Genomic DNA, 18,030 nt, shown 5'->3' on the forward strand with positions numbered 1-18,030 from the left:
AGGGAAGACATGTGGTTGAAACTGTGTGAAGCAGGAGACTAGATGGCAGGGACAGATGGAGCTTTGAAGTAATGAACTTGGTCTTGGTTACTTTTTAAGCATTTTAAGTTGAAGATAGGGGGACCGCTGGAGAAGGGAGGTGAGAAGATTGGGTAAGCATGAAAATATAGGTTGATTTGTGAATTTGCATTTCTGTGTCCATCCATGAATTCATTTGCATATGCACACAATAGGATGAGGGACTACCAAGGAACTCTGGTAATGTTTGAACTTATTTCAGTGTGAGTAACTATTGAATGGATGAAGCTATTAACGGGAACTTATAAGATGAATACATCTTGAGAAATACAATGTCTGCCACTAATTCCTTTATACTTCTTTTGGTACATTTCCATTCTAGAAGCAATAGCTCATGTGGGCTGCAGGCTTACTGTGCACTGAATTCTGGCCTAAGCAACACACAAGAGGCATATTCTCTCTTTATGTCATCACAATGACCCGGAGAGGTAAAGTTTATCATTATCCCCAATATTTTGATGTGGATAGACACTAGAAAGTCCACTAGTCTCCTGGCCTGGGGTCACCCAGTTAGTGAGCAGAATCAAGATTTATTCTTGGGCACAGATTCTGACTCACAAGTTCTCAATGACTACTTTTCCAAAAAGAGGTCACAGACTAGAAATACAAACATCTGGCTAATTCGAATGAATAAATCAATTGTGCATTACACATTAATCTCTCGTGAGTTGATCTGTATGACTCCATTCTCTGGGGTTCCATTCTCTTCTAGTGAACTAATAAGTCTAAGGTTTCAGACTGCAAACCCAGCTGTGGACCAAGGGCTAGACTATGGGAGAATGATGGGGATGGAGATCAGAAAGGAAGCCAAAGCTAAAATGTGCAGGTCTTGATCGCAGGCAAATACATTGAATTGTTTCCTAATGCAGAAGGTAGGGATTTGAGCTCCTTTCAAACCTGCTTAGAAAATGATGTTGAGGGGTACTTTGATAATGGTTATCAAGTCCAGATAAGAGTCTTACATAAATGACTTAAATAATTTATTCTCTTTAATAATATAAAAGATAAGTGAGGCTTAAACTATAGCAATAAAATAATGTGTTAGTAAATAAAACAATACTTTGTTTATGATAGAATATAGACACAGAATTGAACTTGGTCTGAAATAATCATGGACAATGTCCTGCAAGCATGGGGTAAGTGACTTGGACCTTATTCAATGCTTTGTCTCCTTTTCGAGATGTTAAAGTTTCAGGAAAAGCACATTAAAAGAAACTGTCCAGAGTTGTTTGAGCATGACATTCCATACCAACACTAATGAACACACCATATTCATTAAAATGTAAATATTAAAATTCCACATATTCATTAAAACTGTATCATAACACAATACTGTGCTACAAAATTTGTGATGCCTTATATTTGACCCTGGATTGTGTGTAACTCAACCCCTAAGGCAAAGGAGAGAAGAAGATTAGAGTGAACTATTTATTTGTTTCTTGAGAACACCTCTTGTGTCATGGTAACTGGCTATGGATATGGTAAGCAGGCTCTAAACCTGATCACTGATTTTGTGACTAATAATACTTAATGCTTATCTTTTGAAAATCATGTCCTAGCCTGAACCCACATTCTAAAATGCCTTGAACTTGAACATTCCAGTAGACACCAAGAGTCTACAGATGTGGTCCACTCAAAGAGCACCAGGGCTCATTCATTTAAATAGTTTCCAATTCCTTGTTTACTGTGTTGTATATAAAAGACAGTTTACTCAAGTGTCTTTTGAGAAAATTATTAAAGGTATCATTGCATAAATAATTGTGGTAATTATTTGTTCTCTGTGAAAAAGTTAATTATGAGACAAAGAACATGTTATGCCAAATAGGATAAGTTTTAAGTGAAACAATAAGTCTTAGGCATAAACAAAATTCCTTTTTTTGTTCTGACAAGATTTAACAAGTTAGATCTATTTTGGTCCGAATTATACATACTGAAGGAAATAGCATCTTTTGGCTGAAATGGATAATGTTATTGAGTAATTTTGTCCTTCAAGAACTTGGATAAGTAGTCTGAATTAGGCAAGTCACTTAATCTCCTTGTTTTCTTGTCCCCTGGACTAAGAAATCTCTAGGGTTGTTTTCAGTTTGCAAGTGTCTGTGAATCTATTCATTTATAAATATGATGCTTTGTGCTTTTCAAAAAATTTCCACATTGGAAAACTGCATAATCTTCATTATAAAACCAGGTCTCTGTCCAGATTGAAAGGGCCCCAGGAAAGCACAGAATTCCAGAGTGTTTTGCAAGAATATCTTCACTCATTAAAGAATGTTCCTGAGAGAAAACAAGAACCCTGTGAACAGATTTCCCCACAGAGCAGCTGTGAAAGGGCCCTTCATTGAGGTCAAGGATCTCAGCAACAACAGCACTCAGGGTGAGACAGTGGGTGACTGTGACACAGGCAGGTCCTTTATATAACTAAAGGTTATACCGTTAGTGATCTCTAGGTATAACCATGTTCCAATGCTTGTCTATATGCTTATTTAGGACAACCACTGCTCTCACTATTCAACTTAGACTAATCCATTTGACCCCAACTATTGATTTTACCATTGTCTTAGAGGTGGGCAAGGTGAAGCAACATGTTTAATTTGCTTAGAGTTCTAGATGGAGCCAAATTTGAATATAAATAGTTTAGGTCTAGAGTCCTTCCTTCCAGTCGCTCCTTGGGATATCTTCTAGACACTGAAAAAATTGGGACAGCCCAAGACAAGCTGACATACTGAGAGGCTGCTGTGCGCTATGAGATTAGAGACTAAAGGCATCAACATGTTGCCGCTCTTACCGAACTAACAAGTCACACTGGGTAAAATGCAATAAGAAATCCAACAGAAGCTCTGGCAAAAGATTTGAGCTAGTCTTAAAGAACAGGATTTTGCTAAGTAGAGTAGCAGGAAAGAATCTCAGGCTGGACTCTGGAATTTAGGGTGTGCTAATGAGCTTGCCTGTCCAGGTTGTAAGATGTGTGGTTATCAGAAGGTTCTAAGTGTTGTGCTTTTCTGCTATTCTGTGGGCAATAAGGAACCACTTGGCTTTGACCATGGGGCATGACTCTGATGATAGACTATCAGGCTGCAGGCTAAGTGAGAGAAATGAGAAAGTAAACCAGGATAGCTTCAGTGACAAATCCAAAAAGTGGCAGTGTGGTAGATGCCATGGTATGAATGCCAAGACTTCCCCTTTAAGAATAATGGTCTTACTATTCAAGTCACTGGGAAGGCTGCCAACAGAGATCCCTCAGCTGTCAACTCCCTTCACCCAAGGCCATGCCTTCTTCCTCCAAGGGTTTTGCCAGATGATTGATCACTGTTTGGGGTATGAAGGACTCTGCCTTTCATCACAACCCAGGACAGCGCTAAGGGTCATCCCAGCTGTAAAGTTCAGGCCTCTGCATATTGCTAATGAATTTCTCAGCCCAGTCTTGCCCCATTCCCTTCTCCATGACAGACTACACTGTACTGGGAACACTCTCTAAGAAATGTCTACACAAGCTTCTGTCTCAGAAACTATGTCCTAGGAAATTCTACCTGCCTGTGAAGACTTAAAACATGTACTCCAGCAATAAAACCCACAGGTGACCAGGCAGCTAGGCTGGGATGTAGCATGTGAAGGGTAGGGTTAAGTAATTATGGTGTTCCACCAAGGAACCTAGAAAGATGTGCATCGAAACCAACATGATCTCTCCCTCAGACAACTGTGACAGGAACTCAGTGGTTTCTCTTATACACCCTTATAATCCATTCTTCATAGATGGGCCAGAAGGATTCATCTTTCAAATACTCCCATTCTGTACAGAGACAATTAAAAGTCATTTTCCTGCTAACAATGCTCTACCCAATCTGGTCCCCACATATCTCTCAACCTTCTCATGCCTGCTAGGCTCCAGCCAGCTTCTTCTGACAGGTCTAGAACATGCCCAACTGCATGGTTGCTTATGTGCATGCGATATCCCCATGACTCCAGCTCTCATATCCTTTAGCCCTCTCTGCCCCAAACTATCCCATTTGAAACAGCAAGCCCCACCATGATTCCTTAAATATACTTAATTTCGACTCCAAAACCACTTTCTTCAAGTTGACAATGACCTGTCATTCATTTTTATGTGTATGTGTCCTGCGTTAATGCGGTGTCAGTTTCTCTCTAGAACTGGTGATGTTGTACAAAACAAGGTATAAGAATCATGTCACCCCTTCCTTCTTTCCTATCCCTTGTCAGGCACACACCGAGCTCATGAGCTAAGGAGAAGCAGGGCCAGAGGTGGAGTGTGTGTTCAGTAGAGAATGTGATTGCAACTTGCAATCTGTTGAGTCTGAACCATCTTCATGGCAGTCAGCGCTTTGGGTTACAGACAGTTATCGGTTCAGGTTGCTTTACTGTAGGGACAGAGAGGGGGATGTTTCTTAGAGAGAACTGTGGATGATATGTGGGAGATAATACACTCTAGCTGCCATTGCTGACTTGTTCTTTTGAAAGGCTTTTTGAATAAAAAAAATGATCATATTCTTTCAATAAAACAAAACCTAATATAGGCAACTCACAACTTATCAAAGAACAAACCAACCAACATAGGGTAAGGGAGGAGGCGGGAGGGATCTGAAGGGATTCACTGTCTCATAGAACTGCAGTCTGCAGGCTCAGGCTGGATCTCACCCAGTGATGACCCCACAGTTTAGCCCCTCCTCTACTCTGCTATCTCTGCTCTGAGCTGACTAAATTATCAGGAAGGCTCTTCCCGAAGGGAACCTATGACAGGTGGTTTACCAGAAAATGCTGGAATTTCTTTATCCACAAACCTAGCGCTTCTTGCTTTGGACGCTAGCGTTTCTGATCGAGGGATAGTTCATCCTCAGATGATAATTGGTCTTTCCAATTTGCCCAGTGATTTCGCCTTTGTGGCTTGGAATCAGCCACGATGAGAGTATTTACACTATGGAAATTGGCCAGTGCTACAAATCAAGGTCCTTTCCTTTTGGAGAACTTATCGTTACATACTCTGTCCATTTGTTCACTGTGTAGCCAAGGGATGAGGACAGATCTGCCAGGGTTTCGGGGACTAGGCTCTTTAAAGGGCAACCGGTGTAAGTTCCTTGAAAAAGGAGAGAATGGTTTTGGGGAAGTGCCCTCCCATGTGCAATGTTATGTTATTGCACATTGTATCATTACATAATCTGGTGTTACATTATAATTGAAGATCCACTCTAAATTCAGGTTTCTGAAAAGCTTTGCAACTCATGACTTGTCTTTTGTTGTTTTCCTCAGTGTTACCTGATCTTCGATTAAGGGTGTTTTTCTTCATAGAACTTTGTGTAACTTCCCAATGCCTTTGCAAAGGGATGAACTGGGATACAAGGATGGAAAAGAAGGAAGTAAGGACAAATTACTAAGATATACATTTACTGCTGTGTTAAGTTAGTTGGGGGATGGATACTAGGTTAATAGTGGGGACTGAGTCTTCATGTTTCTTCTCACTTGAATAGCAATTTTAAAATATAAAAAAATGAATAAATAGTGGATTTAGAAATGTTTTTCTATTTTTTTCATTTATTTTTTCTTTCTAGGGGTTTGGGTGATGGGTGATGGCATTCTTGTGGTGACCAGGGTCCAGCATGGAGGAATTAGTTTTCTTGTCCCACCACATAGGTCCTTGGGGATGAAACTCAGCCTTGGTAACTGGCAACATTACCAAAGAAGCAATATTATCAGTCCCCAAATACTGAGTTTTAAACCAGCTGATGTATTCACAAACTTTTTAACTGTGGCCAATGAACAAGGTTTAAAATAAAAGGTACAATAAATTTCCTTTTTTTTTTTAAAAAAAAAAAGCTAAATATTATCTGTTAGTTGCTGATATCTTAATGATCTGAATTAATCTTGGGTCATTTGTGAAATCAAATGTTCAGGCTTTAGGTCTAAAAATTTATCCATTGCTGACAGGAACAGAAAATAAAAGACAGTGATAAAAACCAGTAAATTTAAATTAGGTCCATGTGTTTATCATGTACTCTGCTGATCCACTATATTCCCCACATGGACCACATTTTGTGTTATTGTTTTTATGTCTTCTAAAGACAGACGAGTCTCATGTAGCCTACACTGGCTTCAAACTCACTAAGTAGCGGAGAATGACCTGGAATTCTTGATCCTTCTTTATCCATCTCCTGAGTACTTTGTACTGCTGACTTGGTAACTGTTCTATTGCTGTGTAGAGACACTATGACCAAGGCAACTTAGAGAAGAAAGCATTTGGTTGAGAGCTTGCTTAGAGTTTCAGAGGGTGAGTTCACAACCATCATGGTGGGGAGCATGGCAGCAGGTAGGCAGGCATGGCACTGGAGCAGTAGCTGAGAGCTTACATATGATTCACCAGCAGGAGACAGAAACAAAGACTGGGCCTGGCATCCGTTATCGAAACCTCAAAGCCTGCCTCCAGTGCCATACACACTTCCTCCAACAAGGCCACACCTTCTAATCCTTCCCAAGCAGTTCCACCAACTAGAGACCAAGCATTCAAATATGTGAGCCTATGGGGGACGTTCTCATTTAAACTACCACAGCCACCACGCCCATCTGATGATGTCTTAACAGGCCAGCAATGAAAGAGGGTGGTGGCATTGTCCGTGTTGTTGACTGTCACGTGCCATTTATAGTATTGAAAATTCAATGAATTTGTTGAATATTGAGTTTAGAAGTCCAGTGATGATGCCACATTTCTATCCTTTTACTTGTCCTTATGTAAATACAAAGAACGAACTGGCTCACTAAAGGTGGCGAGTCATCAAGGGATGCTCCTGGCTTTAGCAGATTTTGAGTGTAAACTATAAAGACACTTTCAAGTTGAAGAAAGCAGGAACACACCAGAGGTGAATAGCATCCTGAGAGTCCCGATCACGGGTGGGGGAGGGAGAAGGCCCTGTAGAGAAACAGTGCTGAGTTCAGAGAGATAGCAGCCCATCTACACTGCTGTTCACTAATATTTGAGCCAGAGTGAGGAGACAGCTCAGTCCGTAAAGTACTTGCTATGTGCACATGGGGATCACAGTCAGACTCCTAGCACTCACATAGCAACAATAACAATAACAAAAAACTCCAAATTACAAAAACAAACAAACAAACAAACAAAAAACCCAGGCATGGTGGTGTATATTTGTACTCTTAGTGCCAAGGAGGCAGAGGCAGGAGGACCCTTGGGGCTCAATGGCCAGCTAGTATAGCCCAATGGCAAGCCCCAGATCACAGTGAGAGACCTGGCTTCAAAAAGTAAGGTGGACAGAAGGACATCTGGAGTTGACCTCTGTCCTCCACACAAACATATAATCACATGGACACACACACCCCTACCTGCAGCAGGAATGCATAAGAGAGAGCAGTAGACTATTAAAGGCCAAGAAAGGGAAGAACATGGGTTGTGGATGGTTGGTATTGTCAACATGATAGAATTATCAACATGACAGAGAAGCACCTTGGAGACAAGCACCTTGGAGACACACGGTCTGGGCATGTCTGTAAGGGAGTTTGCAGGTTAATTAACTGGATTGGGAAGACCCAGAAGACCCACCATGAATCTGGGTTGTGGTATTCCATGGGCTTGGGCCCTGAGATTGCATACAGAGAAGAAAGTGGGCTAGCCGGCAATATTTATCCCTCTGCATCCTGACCGCAGACGCAGTGTGACAGCCGCCATGTGCTCCTGCTGTCCATCACTCCGTCCTAACAGTGAGACTGGTAACTAACTCACAGACTAGGGAGAAACGGTAAAGGGAATCTCAGCACATCCTTTGGGGACAGCACAGGCAGAATCCAACCTCATCAAGGCCTTACCTGTACACAGGTAGCTAGCTGCTTGTGAGAGCCAGGAGAAGCTAGAAGCGTCAGGAGAAGCAAGTGGCCATCGATAACAGCTCCTGGGGGGAGAGTCCAGGAAGCATTCCAAGAGTGAGTTTGGGGCCAAATGCAGTGGTTTGAGTGGTAATGTGGCCTCAGGCAAGTTACTGTATATCTTTAGCTTTGTGAAAAATGAAAAGTAAAGAGAAGCCACAAACACCCTGCCCTATAAAGCCCAAACAAACAAAAGAGATGACACCTTTTCCTACAATTCACTCCAGGGCTCCAGGGTGGGAGGAATTGGTAGCTAACAGGCCACAAGTGTCCCATAAATGCTCATTATTGTTATTAAATGCTCATTATTATTACCCAGTGACTAGAGGCCCGAGACCTGCTTTTAGCCAATGTCTGCTAAATTACTATCGATAATAATGGTGTTGGAATTCAGTTGTGTATAAATCGTTGTCAAGATTGTGAGTATTCATGTATGGGAAGGGAATGGTAACTATGACAAAAACTGTCACAGGAAGAGAATACCAGGTGAATAAGTGGGGACAGTGACTACTCCCTCTGAGTTCACCCATGCAGCTCTTTTTCTTTCTGAAATTAAAGCCGGTAAGGGTTAGACTGATGGACTCGAATGGAGTTCTTCCAACAGTCAAGCTGGGTCCACAATCTGAGCATAAGATTTAGCGATGAAACAAACTATCCCGGGCATGTCAGAGAAAAGAAATTCTAAGCTACAGACTTGTCCTCTGAGAGCAGTGACCTCAGTTACCTTACGTTCCAGTGGGGAAAGCAGCAACGCAAATGTCCCTGTTTACCAGGGCTGTCATAGCGATGGCCACTTTTGTTTTCCGATAGGGGACCAGGCGGTGTACTAGATTAGGTACCTGAGGAAATCCCGAGGGACATTCCTGCTATTTAAATTAATTATTTAACTCATTCCTATTTTCCAACTACCCAGAGTTTCAGTGACCTTGAGTCATGCCTGCTGGCAAATGTGTAACCACGGGAAAGTCGCCACCGTGAAATGGCAAACAAAAGCGTGCTCTCTTAGGGTTGTTTTTGGTTAGACACAGAAAAGTGAAGTCTGGGAATTAAGTGTATTAGTTAGAATAATATATTCAGGGATTTAGGGAATTTGGGTCAGGTTTTATACCAACCCTACTACCTCTCTCTGGACCTCAGCTCAATCCTTTAATCTTCTGGCTTCTTGCTCCATCTGTAAGAGAGATGCCTCCGGCAAGGCACTCAGTGCAGTAGCCGTAGGAATAAATTAAATAATGGACTTAATATCACCACCGAGAATGGAGCAAATTGCTCTTTTGTGGGATCCATTAGCTCAACTGAGAATATTAGCACAGGATTCTGAGTGTATGATTGATGTAAGAAGTAAGAGAGCATCCATTTCCATTCTGTGCTTTGCCCCGCAATGACTCTGGGTGACGGGTAAAGCATATGAGGGGGACTGGGGAAAGCAATACCGGAGGAGCGTGCTTGGTAAATGAAAAGGAGGGAGGGGGGTGGGGAAGGGAGGGGAGGTAGGAGCTAAGAGTGAGACAGGTGTGGAGACAGCAGGAAAAAGGAGGGAGAGGAGGAGGGGGAGAAGGAGGAGGGGGAGGAGGACAAGGAAGAAGAGGAGGAGGGGAGAGGAGGAGGGGGAGGAAGAAGAAGAGGAGGGAGAGGAGGAGGGGGAGAAGGAAGAGGAGGAGGAGGAGGGGGAAGGAGGAGGAGGAAAAGGAAAAGGATGAGGAAGAGGAGGAGGGAGGGGAGGAAGAGGGGGCGGCAGACGTGGTGGTGACTATAGAGGCAGGCCAGAAGTCAAGGTCCCTAAGTAAGAGAAATTGGGAGGATGGGAAATGAGATTCCAATCAGACCAGTGCTCCCTGGAGCCCTGAGGGAAGGAAGAAGGAATAGGGACAGAGAGGCAGGGTTTATCCCCAAGGTTATCTCTGCCATCCTTTCAGGGGCCTTCTCAGCCTGCTCCTTTCCCCCAGTGGATCTCAGTCCCAGGCTTCTGGAACAGGAAGTTGACTTTAACAACCCGAGGCAGTCAACTTTCCCCAGTTTAAGAAGATAGGAAAGAGACTGGTCTCTAGGTGCCCCGGGGGTGATAGCTAACAGTACAAGGAAGTGTGGGGAGAGAGTATTCTGTAGGTATTTCAGCCATACCCACTCTGGCCTCACTTACCCTCAAGCTTTGTCTTCTCTGGACAAGGGATTGTTCTAACCACTCCACCTATCACCTTAGTGCTCAAGTAGGTGGATTTATTTAAAGTGAAAATAACTGTGACATTCAGAGCATGTATCACTTGCTTTGTGTGAGGCACATCTGCCATGTATTTTTACAAAAGGAGTTTGAAGTGCTGTACAATTAAGACAATGCATGTGGGTTGAGAAAAATACCTGGCCAAGGAGACTACAGCAAAATAGATGCAGCAGTGTGTGGTTTTATAGAAATTAAGTCACTTTTTTTTTTTTTTGACAATCCTCTGACATTGCTGCTTTTAGTTACTCCCATTTTAAAGAAGGAAATTGGACAAATTAAGATTTGATGTCATGTCTTTGGTTTCAGTGGCCAGTGTGAAAACAAAACAAACCTGTAGGAGAATCATGACTGACTTCCAACAATAGCAATTTCAAGCTATTCACCAGAAGAGTGTGTGTGTGTGTGTGTGTGTGTGTGTGTGTGTGTGTGTGTGTGTGTGCATGTGTGTGTTAGTTCTGCTTGTATAAAATATTGGCTCAAAATGCAGTTGGGTCCCTCTTAACTTAGACTTTTATGTATTCCTCACATAATGATGCCCTTTGACAAGGTTCCTTACAGATTTGACCCAGAAGGAACCTTCTCCTAAATGAGATTATGATTTCTTCCACTTGACAATGAGAGTTATGGAAACTTCCACTTCCCCTACTTCACGGTTAAGAGGAAGCTTTGAGTTTAGTATGGTGTCCATATGCTATTATTTGACTGGACCAGGTGTTTTTTTTTTTATTGTTACTTTTACACTTCTTAATGTTTGTCTTTCTATGTAAACCATTGTAAGTCTTTTTTTGGAAGAAAGCACAGTATAAATAATAAAAGAACAAACAAAATACAGTCCAGTCAGGGCCGTGCTAGAGATGTAATGACTTACCAAAGTATGTTATGTGACACCCCTAAAATCACTTTATCTGAGAGAGCATGCATTAGAAACAGGATTCTGGGAAGACCCTTCCTTTCATTGTGTTTATCACTTTCCCCCCTCATGTCCCTTAAATAGCATTGCAAACCACTTTGGGGAAAGAATATCAAATCTAGAGCAAATGAGCTGACTACTCTCGTATGTCTTCTTACTGAGATCTAATTAAAGTTTTGAATCTTGTCCAAAACTGTGCTCTAAAATAAACCAATTTAAATCTACATTTATCAGTCAGACTTCAAATGGGGGATGGCTTTACCCACTTCACCCATTCGCCAGTGAATAACTATGCTTAATTTGTAGATTCTTATCTGGTTCCACAATTTCTTCCAGGAATACAGCATACCTTATCTTGCTGATTGACAAACACTATACACATTAGGTCATTCATCAAGAGAAGCCTTCTGAAGGGCCAAGATGCTGTGATTTAATAACAAACCTCCCAGCATCTCAATTTTGCTGCTGATTTTGTCTCTGCAAAGAACAAAGCCTTTCAGACCCAGAATGTTCATTATGGGGATCATCATGCTTTTAAATAAATTCCTATAGAGAAGGGGGTAGGAAGAGGAGGAGGAGTATTTACACTTCAGTATCTCACTGCCTCGGTCCTATTCAATTTCAGCTTGCCATAGAACCTATACTTTTACTTCTAATTATGTGATTTATTTATTATTTATTTGACAGACATTTATGGAGATGTATCAGGCTCTTTGTAGTCTACAATTTAAGTAGCAAACAAACATGATAACATCACATGAAAATGCAAATAATAGATGTTATAGAGAGTGGTATTTAAAAACAAACTGGCTCCTAAAAAGGTATATAAAAATGGGGTGCATGCATGGCACTTGCAATTGAGCTGTATTATCTATACTGGTTATTATACATAAACAATCTATACTGGTTAGTTTACATTTTTATATGACAGATAAAAAGAATGTACTCTGGCCATCACTGATTGCAGAATCTTATCAAATGCCCCCAAATGAGTTATGGATTGGCCACATCCCATATTGCTGATGTATTTTTAAAGCAGTGAGTGGCTTTACAGCAAATACAATCTAGTATTTTATGTGAATATAAAACCTGTAATTTCTCACAGAGAAGTGTGCATACTGCAACTCTTCCAACCATTCCTCAGCATAATGCAGGTATTCCTTATAAGCTGTGATAAATTCCCAAGTTCTTACCTGTGAAACGGGCACACAAGGCAGATATTCTGTGGTGCACAAGCTTTTCTTCACCCCTATACAAGAAAACTTTGGCAACATGTTTATGTGATTATTATTTATTATTTTTTTTTTTTTTACAATTTGTAAATGTAAGATAATTTAACCACTCTGGGCTGAGACAGAGGTCTCTTTCCAGCTGGATGTCCACTTAGTTCCACCCAGTGCCGAAGGCTGCTGGAACAGGCTGGACATGCTGGTTTGTTTTGTTTTGTTTTCTCTTTTAAGAGGACCACCCAAACTGCATAAATTTCAGGCCCCACAAAAACCTGCATCCGCCCCTACATGTGGGAACAGAACTCAGTTCACAGGTGTGTTGTTGGATTAAATAGTGAATGAATGCAGAGTAAGCAAGGCCACGGAGGTCAGCATTTTATATAAGGTGCAAACCATGATGCTCACATGTTGTCTGGGGTTTAAAATTATTTTCCACGGAAAAGGAATCTGCAGTCTTGGGCCACAAAGACATGCCATGATTTTCTTGGGCTCTAGATATCTTTGAGTCTCTTTAGCTATTACAAATTTAAACGTTTGTATTTTGTGTGCCTTCAGTACAAAGACAGAAATATTAGTGTACATTAAAACACTTAAATCTATTTTCTCTTCTGACTTCAAAACAAATGAAAAAACTTTTGTTGGCTCCTAAAAGTTCTATGAGCCATACATAGGTGCTGTGTCTAATGGAAGAAACAGGATTTGCCAACAGGATTAATAAATTTCTCAAGCTGTGGGAAAGAATTGGGATAAAGAAAAAGCAATTATGGTACAGCATAAATGGGGGCGGGGGCAGTACACAGACTAGAAACAGTCATATGGACAGCAGGAGGCAGTTAATGTTCAAAATATGCAATTTAATGGAGGTGGCCACTCAGACACTCTTAGGTGATCATATTTTGAAAGATATTATTGCATAAGGAATTTATTTTCCACGCAAATTTGTTGCCCGTTTTAAAGTTACATTATTAACGGAATATTTATTTTAGAAAATAAGCTTCATCCTGCCAATTTGCAAGTTGCTCTAGATGCTAGAGTTTAGAATTTCAGGCAAAGGTCTCTCACAAACTACTTGGCCTTGGCGCATCAGATAAGTCACAGATGAAAACAAACTCCTTAGGAAAGGTGTGTCTGCAGAGCCTTGTGACTGCGTGCCAGCCACTCTGTCTGGCACATTTCTGAACTTTGCAAAATTAATTGTGCTAAAGAGAACACCATCAAACGCGTCCGGCACAGAGAGTAAACATCTTCAAACCAGGATTCTGCGCTATAAAACACTCTCCTACAAATTTCATTTGGTGCATTACTCTGGAGGAACACCGAGGAGGCCAAGTGAAACTGCGGAAATAGGAACAATGCACGGAGGAAAAATCTCACCCCATTAAGGGATCCGTTTCTTCTCTGCACAAATAAGCCCACCACGCCTCGGAGGCACGACTAGATGGCTCCAGGATGTTCTCAGAATGCTCCCGCGGGCCCTCATGAGCTGAGAGATCCCCGCACCAAGAAGGAAGGGGTCCTGAGTGTCAGCGCCTCAGTCCACGGCGCAGTTTAGGTAACTCACAAAACAGGGGGGGGGGGGGTTGGGAGGGGGGATCTAAGCAAAGAGACGTGCTTAAGGCAGGAACGGGCGTCCGTGTGCATTTTCGGGGCGACTTCAGTTTCTTTCTCCCTGCAAGGTTTGCAACGCGCAGTGACAGCGGTATGGGAGCCGCGCTGGTTCCCGCAGGGCCGCCTGGGCTGGGCCGGCCTTTCCTGAGGCTGTGCACGGGCAAGGGCGGCCGCGCTCTCTCCCGCGGCTCTGTGACCTTGGGAGGCTGGCCGCGCGACCCGAGCCTCAGCAGAGGCACCACCCTGGGCGCCGGGCCCGCGCGCGACGGAGAGGCTCCGACTCACGCGCGACCTCGCGGGCCCGCGCCCGGTGCGCGCGGCAGGGCGGGCGGGGGGGCGGGGAGGAGGGAGTCCGGGGCGCGCGGGGCGGGGCCTGGGCGGGGCCTGGGCGCTGCGCCCCCCGCCAAGCTTCTTGCTGGCGCCGCCTCCGGGCGCGCAGTCCGCGCCGGAGCGTCTCGGCTGTGGCCGCTGCCGTTACCGTCGCCTGGCGCTGCGGTGGCTCTCGGGGTTGTAGGAGGGCAGCGGCAGCCCGTCGCCGGTGGCCACTGGAGCCGACGTGCGAGGGCACAGGGACCCCGGGAACCGCGGCTGGTGTCGGCTGGCTCCTTCGCGATTGCAAGTCCCCGGTTGCAGGGTCCGGACTGCCCCGGGGCGGCGGCCGGCTGGGATGGCAAGATAGCGGCGCGGGAGCGGTCGGTCGGTGAGTGCAGTGCGGGGGCGCGGCGCGGCAGCCTGGAGCGCGTGCGGGGGAGGGGGGGCGCGTCCCCGGCTCTGGGGCAGCGCTGCTCGGGCTCGCGCCGGCCGTGCCAGCCCAGGGTCAACCCTGCTGCCCGCGTGGGCGCGGACTGCACCGCGCCGAACTTGTGCGGCGCGAAGGGCAAGTGAGTTCCAAGGCCAGAGGTTACCAAGGGGACGGGAAGGACCTTTAAGTCCCCATTTGGAGCTGCGACCTGCCAGATGGTATCTTGCCTCTGAACCCCTGCGCCTCAGCAAAATAGTTCCTGGTCCTTTCTGCTTTTATGGTGCATTTTGACACGACCTGTCTGTAGTTCTAGGTGCTTGTGTCACGCAGGCGCTAAACGTACTAAAAGCCCAAGTTAAAGTGTAGGCGAGCAAAGTTAGGCTTCGTGATTGGTGGCATTCCTGATGTGTGGTCTAAAAGCACAAAAGCTGGGCTCGTCAATTCAGAGGCATAGACAACTGCACAGAGTGTGTTATGAACTTAACAGTAATGTGACTCTGGCCCCCGTCTTCAGCTGCCAAAACACAAGCCTTTCATTTACACTTGGGTTATCTTCGTGTCCGCTTTTGTCTGTGTGTTTAAAGCAATCAGATATCAATAGGACACATGCGCCATTATTGACTGACATTTATATGGAAATATGTTCTTTGCATTTACTTTGTGTTTCCTCAAAGTATTTTTTTTCCAGCAAAACTTTCAGTTTAAAGTTTGCCATCCAATTGGTCTTCAGCTGCATATTTAATTCAACAAAATTTATTGGAGTCAAGTTGCTGTGACTTATTTAGTCAGGGATTATAAAGTGGTGCCCACATTATACTTAAAGCAGCCCCCCCCCCTGTAAAACTAAAGCAATTGTTTATTGCAACTGATGCTCTCCCCTCCCCTTACACGATCATTTTGACATGTATCTGAAGTCATACTCCACTAGGAGCAGAGGCTTCTAATCTAAGCCTGGTTGAGGACAACAGCCCTCAGCATAGCCTGTGCTTTAAAAAACACTAGATTGTGCACTTTGTGTTTTTCTCAGACTGTTTTGTTTTACAAAAGGTGGAAACTGTTCATTTGGAGGCTTCATTGGAGAATTTTAAGCTCAGTTTAAATATGAGGTATATTTTCAAGGAGGCCTGAGCAGCTATTTGCTCTCTCAGAAATGAACTGAGGTATATTTGCTTTGTAATAGGTGAGATCACACGCCGCTCTGCTCCCATTAGTGGAGACTTGGATTCTCTTCTGGGAACTGAGAATGGGGTGCTGTGCTGTTAAACGGAATGAAACTTATCTGATTGAAACAAAACAAAACAAAACAAAAAACCAAAAAACCTTTTGCTTCTGAAGATTCATTCTTGAGGTCAGTATTAGTTTAAATGATCATGTGGTGAAGATGTTATCGTATTAATGGTGGGATGTCCCTTCATGTTGGAGAAGATTCAATAGTTCCAGAAAGTTCAGAGTAAAAAGCACACCTATATCCCATCACACCCTCACAGCATCTGTAAGAACAGGGCTTCCTGGCTCTGGTGTCTCTCCAAATGTAGCTGAACACTTTGCAAACATTGTGCTCTTTTTGTTTTCTGACTGACTGGGATACATTGTCTGCCCTGTTCTGTCAGCTTCCTCCACTCCTGAGCAGAGCCCTAAATCCTGACAGTCTCCGTCAGTCCTCTAGGAAAACTGCCTTACTCTCAGAGCTGCTGAGAACCCCATTAAGGATGAAGCATAGTTTATCTGAGTTTCTCTCTCTTGATAGGTATACACATTATTTCTCCTATCTTGCTGTGAAGTTGTTATAAAGCATTCTTTTTCCTTTTTCTGAGACTCTTAAGTGGATTTCAGTTATTCTCAGGGCCCAAAGACAGCAGTGAGTTGCTTCTTTTACATTGAAGGAAGTGGATGCCTGCTCTGCCCAGCGTACATCCTTTGCTTTTTTGACTCCAAAGTGACCCATAGGGATTTGTGGCATCTTTGCTGTGAAGTGAGAACTTTGATGGTCAGGACCTAAAGTCATTCCCTTAATGACAGTTTGGGCCCTGTTTCAACAGCAGAACATAACAAATGTGCAATTATAAGAGTAATCTACCAAGCCAGATGGGTGCCTTTAATCCCAGCACTCAGCAGGCAGGGGCAGGTGGAACTCTGTGAGTTCTAGCTTAGGCAACGGAGTTCCAAGTCAGGGCTATATAATGCGACCCTGTCTTAAAAAAAAAAAAAAAATCTTAAGAGTTTAAATAATTTGAATATGCATTGAAGGCTCATGCCTTTTATTAAATTGATAGAATGGTTTTGTGTTTCAGAAAATGTGCTTGTCACTAGGATAAAATCTGCTTTCTATGGTAGATCACCACTTTCTTCTACTTCAATGTGAAGAAATTGCTTTCACACCTTTATAGTTTGGGAAAGGATTATTGCCAACTCTTGGGGGAAGGATGCTTTTAAAAATATTTGTCCTTGGCATCTCTTAGAGTGATATTTGAAGCAGAATAAATTGTAGAGGTTAAGAAGTGCCAGTGCTAGCATTTGGGTGTGCTGCATGATGTAGCCTGATGTGACCACATGTGGAGGTTGTATGTTCTGTTTTGTTTTGCTTTTTTCATCCCTAAGCTGTAAGGATCCTTTCAAAAATTTAATTAAAACTCCATTGACTCTGTTAGTATTTAGAGCGTTGTTACCTTTTTTTTTTTTTTTTTTTTTTTTGTTATTTGGGACTTGACATTGTGGTATCAATACACAGTGTTAATAGTGTCCATATTTGTTCTTAATAAATGGGTGTTTATCAGTCTTCTGTTAATATTTCAAGCAATTTTTAGGGGAACTGAGATCCAGATGTGTACAGGATAAACAGACTGGCTGTCATGAGTTTCCATCTGAATTGTGGAGTTGAGTAAAAAAATCCAGGGAACGGTGAAGATAATATTAGGTAGTGGTAAGGACCAGGGAAACTAATGAAATAGCATGGCTGAGTTATTGAGGGCCATGATGAGGACACTGACTGAGGTTGAGGCCGAAGAAGCCTCTCTTGGGTAGAAAGGTTGGAGCTGAGGATGGAATTCTTCAGAAGAAGCAGTGTGTGGTTTTGGTGAATGGGGAAGTGTAGCTCACACAGAGGACACTGTAAGTGCCAGTGTGCTAGGTGACCTGGGGCCACTCCTGTGCTGTGCTGATGGTGGGAGAGAAGGGGAGTCTGCTAGCATGCTCTGGGATCAATGTGCTGCATGTGGTTTAGAGATGTGCAGCATTGGGCTGAAGGGATAGCTCAGCCGTTAACGGCTAGGCTCACAACCAAAAATACAAGAGATGTGCAGCAGAAGTGGACGATGGATGATTCCTCCATGGGCTGGTGGCTTCAGGAATTCAGGGCTAGGCTTGCTGTTTCCTG

At 43.4% G+C, this 18,030-nt stretch overlaps 1 protein-coding gene and 1 long non-coding RNA gene across 4 annotated transcripts in view; one reads left to right on the forward strand and one right to left on the reverse strand.

Annotated features, from left to right (window-relative positions):
* The window catches only part of LOC118596334, a 57,096-nt gene extending 44,774 nt beyond the window's left edge, over window positions 1–12,322 (reverse strand). Inside the window, exons 1-2 of the long non-coding RNA XR_004946682.1 lie at window positions 12,272–12,322; window positions 7,894–7,976 (exon numbers count right to left, since the gene is read on the reverse strand). This is a non-coding gene — a long non-coding RNA (uncharacterized LOC118596334). The remainder of the gene's footprint in view (window positions 1–7,893; window positions 7,977–12,271) is intronic.
* A 1,329-nt stretch (window positions 12,323–13,651) lies between these two features.
* Lifr (LIF receptor subunit alpha) overlaps window positions 13,652–18,030 on the forward strand; it is a 64,028-nt gene continuing 59,649 nt past the window's right edge. For 2 of the 3 annotated variants that reach the window (XM_036207167.1, XM_036207166.1), the window contains exon 1: window positions 14,305–14,615. The gene's annotated coding sequence lies outside the window, so the exon portion shown is untranslated. Of the gene's footprint in view, window positions 13,860–14,304; window positions 14,616–18,030 lie in introns of those variants that run through there. The other variant, XM_036207168.1, reaches the window with a different exon arrangement.

Source organism: Onychomys torridus, chromosome 15, assembly GCF_903995425.1.
Source record: "Onychomys torridus chromosome 15, mOncTor1.1, whole genome shotgun sequence".
In the NCBI taxonomy this organism is placed as follows: domain Eukaryota; kingdom Metazoa; phylum Chordata; class Mammalia; order Rodentia; family Cricetidae; genus Onychomys; species Onychomys torridus.